Genomic DNA, 12354 nt, shown 5'->3' with positions numbered 1-12354 from the left:
GTCAGTGATATGGGTCTGTAATTCAATGGGCTACTCCTATTTCCTTTCTTGAATATTGGCGTGACCTGTGCTACTTTCTAGTCTTTAGGAACAGACCTTTCGTCAAGTGAGCGGTTGTATATGATTGCTAATAAAGGTGCTATTGTGTCTGCATACTCTGAAAGGAATCTGATTGGTATACCATCTGGACCGGAAGACTTGCCTTTCTTAAGTGATCTGAGTTGTTTCGCAACACCTAAGATATCTACTTTTATGTGACTCATGCTAACAGCTGTTCTGGTTTCGTATTCTGGAATATTTACTTCGTCTTCTTTCGTGAAGAAATTACGGAAAACTGTATTTAGTAACTCCGCTTTAGTGGCACCATAATCGGTAACACAAGTATGCATATGTCGTTGGGGACCATGTTCATCTGTACATGCTGTCTGTTTTTCCTCGACATGATGGCATCTACCAGCAGGATAATGCAACATGTCACACAGCTAGCAGTGTACGTGCGTCGTTCAAAGAGCACCAGGCGAGTTTTCCTGGATCCTCAACCTCGAAACCTAGCACAGCCGCCACAGCACTGAGGTCAGCATACCTCCACTTACCTATCAGTACATTTCAGAACCCTCCTGACTCTCTTCCTGCATAGCTCGCAGCGGTTCCAGCTTCAAAAGGTTATTGTTGAATCTTTTAGTAAGTGGTCAAATTAATGTGACACGTAAAAAAAAGTGTACTTTTCCTTCCAAAAACTTCTGTTCTCTAAACTCTTTACGGGAGAAACAGACTTGAAACTCTACAACGCAATCTTCAGGTTAGTATGCTGTATGAAGCAGAAGCGGAATAAAAAAAAGTAAAATAATGATGTGTAACCTTTCCGAACAGAAAATAAAAAGTAAAAATAATTGAAATTGGATAATTAAATTCTGACGTATGAAAACTGATAAATCTTAACTCATGAAAAACTGATAAATTTTGACGTAAGCAGCGCGACGCCATGGCCCTGAGAAATCAATCTGAATCTGTTCATGACGAATAAACTGAAAAATTCGTACGTCGTGATGGTGTCGCAGGATAACGCTGCCTATATATCTGCTCGTAAATGGCACAGCTTAGTACAATGCTGGCCTATCTACTAATACTCGATAACATCCGTCTGAGATCTGAATTACGAGAAAAACTGACTTCACTAAGTGACACAGCTGCACAGCTGGTCGTCTGATTACTAAAGAACACGTGACTATGATATGACAAAAATTCTGGAATATTTTAATGTAGATAAATGACTGGATCGGGACTGGCAATGACTTAAGGGGAAATTATTCTTTAATAGTTGACTGCTAAAAACAATTATATTCTGAATTTTTTTTACGTTATTGATAAAGATCTACAATCCATTACACGGGAAAATTGAACATATTACAAATCTGGGTCAACTGGTGCTGACGAATCACAAAAGAAAAGATTGAAACAAATTCATATTAACATCTCAGACAAGTGACTTAACTACGCGCATGCCAATAAAAATAATAAAATTTACCTTACAATAGATGGTTGACTTAATTAAACTGTTGATTTTTCATTATATTAACAATTATTCATTTGTTCATCATCATCTCATTCCATGGTATCATTTAGCACTGCGTCTGATCACAATTAGTATTCAGGTCCATATAATAAAATTTTACAGTTTGTTCTGCACTGTGACTTTAACAACTACTAACTGTAAACTGCGCTGTACCAGCGACAGACTACAACTACACTGCAGCAACCAGCGACTGCAACTGCGGCAGAGACTGCTCTGACCTTCGACTCTATTGCAGATCTCTCTTAACTAGGGCGAAGATGTTTTATGTCTCAGGCAGGGCCCGTGAATTGTTCTAGTAAGTGAGCAATACATCGAGATTACATTTGCTCCAGCAGGGTGGTGAACCCCTTACAATGGAGCATGGCTTAAACAAAAGAGTTCCAACTCTCAGTCCTCCAAAGTAAAGTGTACAGAATAATCTTTGGGCCAATGTTTGACCAAGCAACACAAACGTAGATTTGGAGGTCCACTGAAGAACTATTTAAGCTAGCCGATCAACTATAGGCAGTGAACACCGCCAAAGCGAGACGTTTGCAATAAACAGGCCATGCTCTCAGAATGGACCCTAGAAGAATATTTGTCATGTACATGATACAAAGATGCAAGGCTCAAGTCCCCTTGAACGACCGAGAAGCAGATTGCAAGTTGAGGTGAGCTCAGACTGCAGAGTATTGCGTATCCCTGAATGGAAGGAAGCGGGACAAGACATGGAGAAGTGGAGACACATAGTGTGAGGGGCGCTGTATAGTCACGTCCGAAAGAAGCTAACGGAGCGAGTGAGTGAGTGAGAGAGTGACGATCATTTCTCTCTACTGTTGATCAATATGAGAGAAAGTTCAACAGTATCATTATTGACGTAAGTCCGAAACACATACACAGGGAGAGAGAAAGAGAGAGCGAAAGGGGGAAGGGAGGGAGGGAGGAAGTGAGAGGAAGAGAGAGGTAGGGAGGAAGGAAGGAGGGAGGGAGGGAGGCAGGCGGGATTGGGAAGAGGAGGAGAGACAAAGATACGACAAAATACTGTCTCATTATTTTTGGCCCCTTAAGGGGAGGTGTACTACCTTTTGGTTCAAAAAATCGATTTTTCTTAACTTCATTTTTGCATCCATAAAAGTGTTTAGAATCCACCCCTGAAACGGTTTTTCCGAATACGAAACGGAAATGTTTGTTATTCGCGGTTGAACAAAGAAATGCACCTGCCCGAAGTTGGCCTTTTTCACGCACCAGTTTTTTTTCTTTCGGAGGACGAGTTATTGTACCGGTGCTTCGGAGGAAACACACAAAATTCTAATGAAAGTTTGAACGCGTGTGTTTGGAAGTTAGCCCCCAAGCATTTGCATTCTGTTGCGAAGACTGTGGATATTGCGACTTTCCTGGCAGTGAGCAGCTGCAACGGAGGGTATTCAGCAATTCTGAAGACCATGACAACGATGAACTTCACCCTGGGTCTCTATTCGACGCAGTTCGCCAAGCATTCGGACGACCACCGGATTTAAGCGGCCGAAAACCGCTTGTCACGGCCCGTACGAGCGGCTCTGGAGCAGCGCAGGATGGCCGAGATCGAGCAGAACGCCCTCTATAAGGAAGAGGAAGGACTAGTGTATGGACCCGGAATAGCAGATTGAACGTACGTTGCATAATATTGCATTTATATTTAGTCAAAACTTCAAACGCGTGTTACTTCAAACGCGTGTTTCTCGAAATGGCGCTTTTTTTAAATCACTCGGTATGGTAACTTTAAATCTACTGAACCTACTGGCATGATTCTTTGTTTCCGACGAAGCCAACTAAATTGTCTAGGAGTTTTACCACTTTTATTCCGATCCATCAACTATAAATAATTTTACTTTGACCAACGAAGTCTAAAAATCGATGAAAAAACCCTATTTTTTTCAAATGGCTGCCGTTTTGTTTCCTATGGTCCAAATAACTTAAGTGAGGTACAACTCCTAAAGCATCTTATATACTTCGCTAACATCAACTCAGACGGGCCGGCTGACCTGTGACATACCGCGCGTGGAGTTCTACATCGATATTTTGTTTCGTTCCGACAGCACTTCCGCCTTTGCTCTTCGACATTTCCGATCGAGAAAATTCCAGTTTGTAGAGGAAATGTCAATCAAAATTTTGACCAAATTTTACATTGATATGTATAATATATCCTAAGAAACAAATTCTCAAAGAACGTGCTTTTTTCAGGCCAAAGATAGTAAACCTCCCCATAAGCCTTAGGAAACTTGGCGGTTATTCGACTAGCAGGTGATACCGTTGTCTTCAGCTAGTCATCTGTCTGTATACGAACAACCCAGCTCAGCCATACAAGTGCAGCCCCAGACCCAACCTCCTCCACAGTGACAAAAATCTGTTGCCAGCATGTGTGCTGTGCGGTACAGGTTTGGTTAAGGAAAACCTCCCTCTTTTAACTAGTTAGCCTCAGAGCCCGGGATGCCAGATATACATTAAGCGGCCTGTATCTGGAACGATAAAGTAATAAACTTATACTCGACGCCGGCCGATTGCGATCGTGTGGGATCCCAGAGCGGCCGCGGCGCGTCCACGTCCAGCGGCGTGGGAGGCTGACTTACGCCCCTCGCTTGCCTGCGAGGCGATTGTCGTCCGCCGCGGATATATACATTTGAATGGCGAGTATATAATTTCTTGTTACTGCTTGTCTGATGCGCAGCGCCGCGTTAAAAAATTATTGCCCAGTGATGTCAGCCGCTCCTCGAGGTCCAGGTAGAACCGGCGGTAATCCAGTCACGCTTACATTAATCTGAGGTACAGTCCAAGCCAGCGTCCGGCCGCGGGATCTGCCGCGACCGCGTCGCCAGTTTCACCAGCGCTGCTGCTGCTGGTAAAGGTTGCATATTAACCTATTACACTAGTGGCCATTAAAATTGCTGCACCAAGAAGAAATGGATATGATAAAAGGGTATTCATTGGACAAATGTATTATACTAGAACTGACATGTGATTTCATTTTCACGCAATTTGGGTGCATAGATCCTGCGAAATCAGTACCCAGAACAACCACCTCTGGCCGTAATAACGGCCTTGATACGCCTAGACATTGAATCAAACAGAGCTTGGATGGTGTGTACAGGTACAGCTGCCCATGCAGCTTCGACACGATACCACAGTTCATCAAGAGTAATGACTGGCGTATTGTGACGAGCCAGTTGCTCGACCACCATTGACTAGACGTTTTTAATTGGTGAGAGATCTGGAGAATGTGCTGGCCAGGGCAGCAGTCGAACATTTTCTGTATCCAGAAAGGCCAGTACACGACCTGCAACATGCGGTCGTGCATTATTCTGCTGAAATGTAGGGTTTCACAGGGATCGAATGAAGGGTAGAGCCACGGGCCGTAACACATCTCAAATGTAACGTCCACTGTTCAAAGTGCCGTCAGTGCGAACAAGAGGTGACCGAGACGTGTAACCAATGGCACCCCATACCATCACACTAGGTGACACGCCAGTATGGCGATGACGAATACACGCTAACAATGTGCGTTCACCGCGATGTCGCCAAACACGGATGCGACCATCATGATGCTGTAACTAGAACCTGGATTCATCCGAAAAAATGACGTTTTGCCATTCGTGCACCCAGGTTCGTCGTTGAGTACACCATCGCAGGCGCTCCTGTATGTGATGCAGCGTCAAGGGTAACCGCAGCCATGGTCTCCAAGCTGATAGTCCATGCTGCTGCAAACGTCGTCGAACTGTTCGTGCAGATGGTTGTTGTCTTTTAAACGTCCCCATCTGTTGACTCAGGGATCGAGACGTGGCTGCACGATCCGTTACAGCCATGCAGATAAAATGCCTGTCATCTCGACTCCTGGTGATACGCTGGGATCCAGCACAACGTTCCCTATTACCCTCCTGAACCCACCGATTCCATATTCTGCTAACAGTCTTTGGATCTCGACCAACGCGAGCAGGAATGTCGCGATACGATAAACGCAATCGCGATAGGCTACAATCCGAATTTTATCAAAGTCGGAAACGTGAAGGTACGCATTTTTCCTCCTTACACGAGGCATCACAACAACGTTTCACCAGGCAACGCCGGTCAACTACTGTTTGTGTATGAGAAATCGGTTGGAAACTTTGCTCATGTCAGCACGTTGTAGGTGTCGCCACCAGCTCGAACCTTGTGTGAATCCTCTGAAAAGCTAATCATTTGCCTATCACAGCATCTTCATACTGTCGGTTAAGTTTCGCGTTTGTAGCACGTAATCTTCGTGGTGTAGCAATTTTAATGGCCAGTAGTGTACGAACAGTTGCGGATCCAGTATTCGGTTCATTGGGGGAGATACAATTTGCTAAAGTCACTCTCTCTCCCCCTAAATTTAGTTAGTGTCTCAGCAGGTGCACTTCTTTTGGGCTTCCTAATGCCAGATCCTCTTGCATCACGATGCCTGAGGAGATGGTGTAAGCAGGATAATGAAGGAAGTGGATCATCGCCTGCTGTGACACATCTTGGTTGTCGCCGAGCCCCATTTTAACATGCCAGTTTTACTACGGGTAATGCCCGCGTGAAGCGAATTAAGTGACCTCCATGTTGGCCATAACAGGCTGTTTCCCGAGGATAGCTCCTCTTTTGGTAGTATCCAACCACTTTTGGCTCTTCCCTTCCAGCGTCGAAGCTTCTCTTACGCCTTTGATTCAGTAAGGAGATGGTACTTGAGATTAAGCTTGTCCTGCTGTGAAGGCGTCGAAACAGGATGATTCCCATGAAGTGGGCGTCTTCGTCAGTGTTGACTTTGCCCCTTTCGGATTTCTCTGTTACTCTCTACCTGATGTCAAGTGCTCTACTCCTGCCATAGCACTGATCTTCTCGAATGGGGTTTGATACCAAGCATCCTGTCACCTGGCAGCTTGGTTAAGAGCATTATCAACTTGTCTCGTGTGGCAGGACAGGTACCACACAGGGCACGCATACTCCGCTGCCGAGTAGCATAAGGCTGGAGCCGATGCCCTAAGTATCCGCGTGCTTGCTCTCCAATTTGTGCCTCTGAGATTTTGAAAGGTATTGTTTCTTGCAGAGAGCTTCATTCTGACATTGTTATAATGTTCCCTGAATGTCAGACTCCTATCAAGAATACTTGGTGTCTTTAGGGGTAAGACCTGTGACTGAGAGGAGTTTCCAACCATGAGACTTTCAGCCAGTAGTCAGTATATTTGTTACGGCCAAGGAAAGGGCTTATTACTGCTTTGCGTGGATTTGGCTTCAGCCTGTTGGCCTTCTAATACTTTCTCACTATAATAGCAATAAATTATATACAAAATGTTTTAGTGGAACATAAAGGGTAAAGCTGTGCTATACTAGGCATGATCCGATATTTGATCTGACTTACGTAGCCAGTTGTAGACGGACCTACAGTTTAATGTGGATTCCGAACCCCTTCGCTGCTCGACATTGCTGACATCAACAAACATTGATGGAGGTGAAAGAAGTCAAAAGCGACAGATAAAGGTTTTCCAATCGAACCAGAAATCTTTAGATCTGTTATCAGGCACTTCAACAATTTTTTTAACTTAAGATTTTATTGAATTGAAGTACGGGAATTGCAAGGTTTTACAAATGTTGATATACAGCTTAACCAATATCAGTATATCCTTTAAATTATTTACATTAAAAAAGAAATTAATAATAACAATGTCGTGGTGATAAAAGGGCAAACATAGCAGCGAACTTTTTGTACCCACAGTAACATCTTCTAGACAACTTTAATTGTTTTTAATTCTTCTTGTAGAACATTTTCTCTTTGCTATGTTATATATTTGAACTGCTTTTAGATGTAAATTAGAGAAATAAAACAGCGGAATTGCAGCAATTAGTATGGGATTTAACTTTTTCCTAAAGTAAGGATTTCACGATTATTACAAGAAAATCAGCAACCGACATTTATGTTAATGGTATGAATGACGTTTTCAGATGTTTTATAAATGAAAGTAACCTGCCCAATTTTTGTTAATCAAACTGCATACATTCAAAATTACACGTTACATGCACGTTGACCTCCCACTCTTCAGTTAGGACAGTGGTAAACAGGAAAACACTGAACCTTCCAACTGCTAGCATAGCGTGAATGTGAATCTCAGCCAGAGTGTTCAACCGATGTTTCCGTCAAGCATCACCGCCACGACACTCTTCTTGTGCACATCCGTTCAAAAGCACACACCACGGGCAACATCCACTTGTGCACCGTCAGCAAGATCTTCCCTGCAGCCAAGACTCCAGGACCAGGAATCAGTGTGTTCGTGTTGACAGCAAGTTGACTCTAATTCACGCACAGACTTTACCACGCTGCCGGCCAAGCGATGGCGTAGCTCAGTCCGTACTGATCACACCAATCTCTATTGTTCGCTTCTTGTCCTTACTCATTAGCTCTCCACCAGAGACTGGTCTGTTTCTCCGACTGAAATTCTGCACTGCTCAAGCGTGGCGACGTTGTAGAGAGACTCCCACACTTGTTGCGATTTCTGGACGACCAGGCGACCATCAAATGCTTGTCACGCCCATCACATTAGGCGGGGATTCAAAAATGCTGTAATTGAAGGGAAATAGTACTTAGGGTTCCGCACCTCATCGCTAAAAACGGAACCGTTGTAGGACCACTTTGTCCTCGATCCGTCTCTCTGTCTCTACGATTGTTAATACCCCTTTTTTCAGGAATACGTTGAGGTATCAAGCGGAATTTTATGCTACATGTCAAGGTCTACGGACCTTTGTCGGTATGAAAAATTTAATTTTGTAAGCCAATGTGATCAAAATATACGGCCTTTTATGTCACGTATACTCGCAAACTTTCTCAGCAAAACACATACAGGTAGCTTTCCGTTGACTTAAAATCATGAAATTTGACAAGAAGAAAGGTTTTATAGTACAAGTAAAGGAAAAATTCCGGAAATTGTTAATTTTTAGTTATATTGCATAAAAAATACTTCTTTTCCCGTTTTTTGTCCATCTGTCGTGTCTGTCAGTTCAGACCGTTATTCTCAGGAACGGTAGAGGTATCAATTCGAAATATATATCAAATACTAAGGTTCATGGCTGGATAAAATATTTAAGCATGTAAGTCAATACAATAAAAAAAATACGGCCCTGTATGTTACATATTTTGGCATTCCTAAACTTACTCATCAAAACTTGCACTGTAGATGAATTGTCTACATACACGTCGGGCCTCGTGGTGTAGCGATAAAACTCAAGCCTGGAAACGCAGAGGTCACAGGATGGAACCTCGGTCGGGCCACTCGTCTCCCTCGAATCCATTTATTTTATCAACCGAAGTTTGTGTGTGTATGTTTGTCAAACCAAGTTTATACTGATATCCTCGTTATTATTGTTATTATGACAAAGAGCGACAGCATGCAGAACAAACTGTTCAGAGCAACGTGGGGAGAGAAGTTTAGCAAAATTTGCGAAAAAAACTACAGGCTAGGTGGTCATTCAAAAAATGAAATTTTTCGTGGCAGCATTTTTAAAGTCATTCATAGTTTTCGCCAACTTAAGTTATTGTAATGAGCAGCTTATCAGTAGTCTCAGCAGAAGAAATAGCAAGCAGCAAATCTGTGTCCCGCTTTGGCAGAGCAGCTGATAGAAACTAATTCTGTAGTATTCGCGGGACTTGTGAATGTGCTGAGATACATCACAAAAACTTCAGGCGAACTATCTTTTTATAGCATTGTACTGGCGCACCGAGTACTTTCTTTTCTTTTTCAGTTGTTTGAGCTTCGAATAATGATAAACCACAATAATGTTATCTTCAGAAAAGCTCATGATTGCGGCTGAAACTGTAACAGAAACGTGATTCGTGCTGTCTTGTTGCTTGTCATCTGGCGAGTCGCACTGCATGTCTGTCGTATATCATATCGTTCCAGAGGGGACACAAGTGTCGGACGGATAAGCGTTGCGTCACGCGATTTTTAATGCAAATGTGTCGTATCGCATATCGATGGACTCAGTGTGCACCACGCCTAACTAGGCAGGGCACTGCCACGAACCATGAAATGTGTGGAATAGAAGATCGGCACTAATTACATAGCCGGAACTGCAGAAGAATGCTGTCATGTCGACTGTAAGCAATATGAACAGTAATCAACATTGACGAATGTAAGTCAGAGTCGTGGTAACTACATGTAATCCAAAAGAGTTCCTAATCAAAATATATGTCCAGAAGGCAAGGTAACTGATTCGAGAGTCGGCGTATCTATGCCATTGATCGATACGAACTCCTCGTTCCACCCGCCGTAGGACTGCGGCTGCTGAAGGCGAAAGTACGAGCCGTATGAACAATGTAGCCGCGACTATGAATCCATCTGCATATCACTCGAGCGGCGGATTATTACACAACTGGCCATTAAAATTGCTACGCCAATAAGAAATGCAGATGATAAACGGGTATTCATTGGACAAATATATTATACTAGAACTGACATGTGATTACATTTTCACGCAATTAGAGTGCAAAGATCTTGTGAAATCAGTACCCAGAACAACCACCTCTATCCGTAGTAACAGCCATGATACGCCTGGGCATTGAGTCAAACAGAGCTTGGATGGCGTGTACAGGTACAGCTGCCCATGCAGCTTCAACACGATACCACAGTTCATCACGAGTAGTGACTGGCATACTGTGACGAGCCAGTTGCTCGGCCACCATTGACCAGACGTTTTCAATTGGTGAGAGATCTGGAGAATGTGCTGGCCAGGGCAGCAGTCGAACATTTTGTGTATCCAGAAAGGCCCGTACAGGACCTGCAACATGCGGTCCTGCATTATCCTACTGAAATGTAGGGTTTCGCAGGGATCGAATGAAGGGTAGAGCCACGGGTCGTAACATATCTGAAATGTAACGTCCACTGTTCAAGGTGCCGTCAATGCGAACAAGAGGTGACCGAGACGTGTAACCAATGGCACCCAATACCACCACGCTGGGTGATACGCCAGTATGGCGATGACCAATACACGCTTCCAATGTGCGTTCACCGCGATGTCGCCAAACACGGATGCGACCATCATGATGCTGTAAACAGAACCTGGATTCGTCCGAAAAAATGACGTTTTGCCATTCGTGCACCCAGGTTCGTCGTTGAGTACACCATCGCAGGCGCTCCTGTCTGTGACGCAGTGTCAAGGGTAACCGTTGCCATGGTCTCCGAGCAGTTAGTTCATGCTGCTGCAAACGTCGTCGAACTGTTCGTGCAGATGGTTGTTGTCTTGCAAACGTCCCCATCTGTTGACTCAGGGATCGAGACGTGGCTGCACGATCCGTTACAGCCATGCGGATAAGATGCCTGTCATCTCGACTGCTAGCGATACGAGGCCGTTGGGATCCAGCACGGCGTTCCGTATTACCCTCCTGAACCCACCGATACCATATCCTGCTAACAGTCATTGGATCTCGACCAACGCGAACAGCAATGTCGCGATACGATAAACCGCAATCGCGATAGGCTACCGTGATGGTACGCATTTCTCCTCCTTACACGAGGCATCACAACAACGTTTCACCAGGCAACGCCGGTCAACTGCTGTTTGTGTATGAGAAATCGGTTGGAAACTTTCCTCATGTCAGAACGTTGTAGGTGTCGTCCCAGCCGCCAGCCTTGTGTGAATGCTCTGAAAAGCCAATCATTTGCATATCACAGCATCTTCTTCGTGTCGGTTAAACTTCGCGTCTGTAGCACGTCATCTTCGTGGTGTAGCAATTTTAATGGCCAGTAGTGTAGATAAGTAGAGTTCAAATAAACTGACCGAAAAAAGATCGCGTGACCTAAAGCAGTTGTGCGACATAAACGAAAAATTTGTAGGCAGGCGTGTTTCTACATGTGAAAGATTATGTCCATTCAAATTTCGCACCGGTTGCATAAGAGTGGCGCTAGTAGTGCCACTATAAGGATGAAAATCACGTTTGCTTTAAATCATGCCGTAACGGTCGTGAGCATTAGTTACCTTTGAGATTGGAAGTGGCGACTTGATGCCAATCAAGAATGCCTTCAAGGTGACAAAGATGCCATAATAAATACCTCACTGAGTTTGAACGAGGTCATGTAATACGGTTACGAGAAGCTGAATGTTCCTTCTACGATACTGCATAGAGATGTGGCAAGAATGTACGTGATTTCTGGCAGCGGTGGTCATGAGAGCGAGCAGTCACAACAAGACCGGACGCCGAATGGCTGCGTGGTACTATCGGCAGGGAAGACTGTCGTGTTCGGTGTATGGCTCTGGCGCGTCGTACTGCATCTGCAGCAGCTATTTGAGCAGGTTTCCACCACAGTCACACAGCGAACTGTTAGAAATCGTTTACATCAAGTACAGCTCCGATCCAGATGCTCTGTAGCAATCATTCCAGTGACCCCAAACCACCGCCATTTGTGACTTCACCGATATCAAGTGAGAGCTCATTGGAATGCAGGGTAGAGGTCTGTTGTGTTTTCTGGTGAAAGCTGGTTCTGTCTCAGCTCTAGTGATGGCATTGTTTTGGTTAGGAGAAGAGCAGTTGAGGGCCTGCAAACAACCCATTTGCGTGCTACACTCATTGGACCTACACCTGGATTTATAATCCGAGGTGCGAACCCGTATGATAGCAGGAGCGCCCTCGTGGTTATCCCACGCAGCTTGACTGCAAATATGTCCGTCAGTCTGGTGATTCGACCTTTTGTGCTGGCATTCATGAACAGATGTCCAGGGGGTGTTTTCCAACAGGATAACGCTCGCCCACATACCGCTGCTGTAACGCAACATGCTCTACATAGTGTCGA

At 44.4% G+C, this 12354-nt stretch overlaps 1 protein-coding gene across 1 annotated transcript in view; it reads left to right on the top strand.

Annotated features, from left to right (window-relative positions):
• LOC124789348 (zinc finger protein 628-like) overlaps nucleotides 1-12354 on the top strand; it is a 388802-nt gene that overhangs the window by 348882 nt on the left and 27566 nt on the right. The gene's annotated exons all lie outside the window — the stretch shown is intronic.

The sequence above is a fragment of the Schistocerca piceifrons genome, chromosome 1 (genome assembly GCF_021461385.2).
Source record: "Schistocerca piceifrons isolate TAMUIC-IGC-003096 chromosome 1, iqSchPice1.1, whole genome shotgun sequence".
In the NCBI taxonomy this organism is placed as follows: Eukaryota; Metazoa; Arthropoda; class Insecta; order Orthoptera; family Acrididae; genus Schistocerca; species Schistocerca piceifrons.
This window is presented reverse-complemented; position numbering and strand designations above follow the sequence as displayed.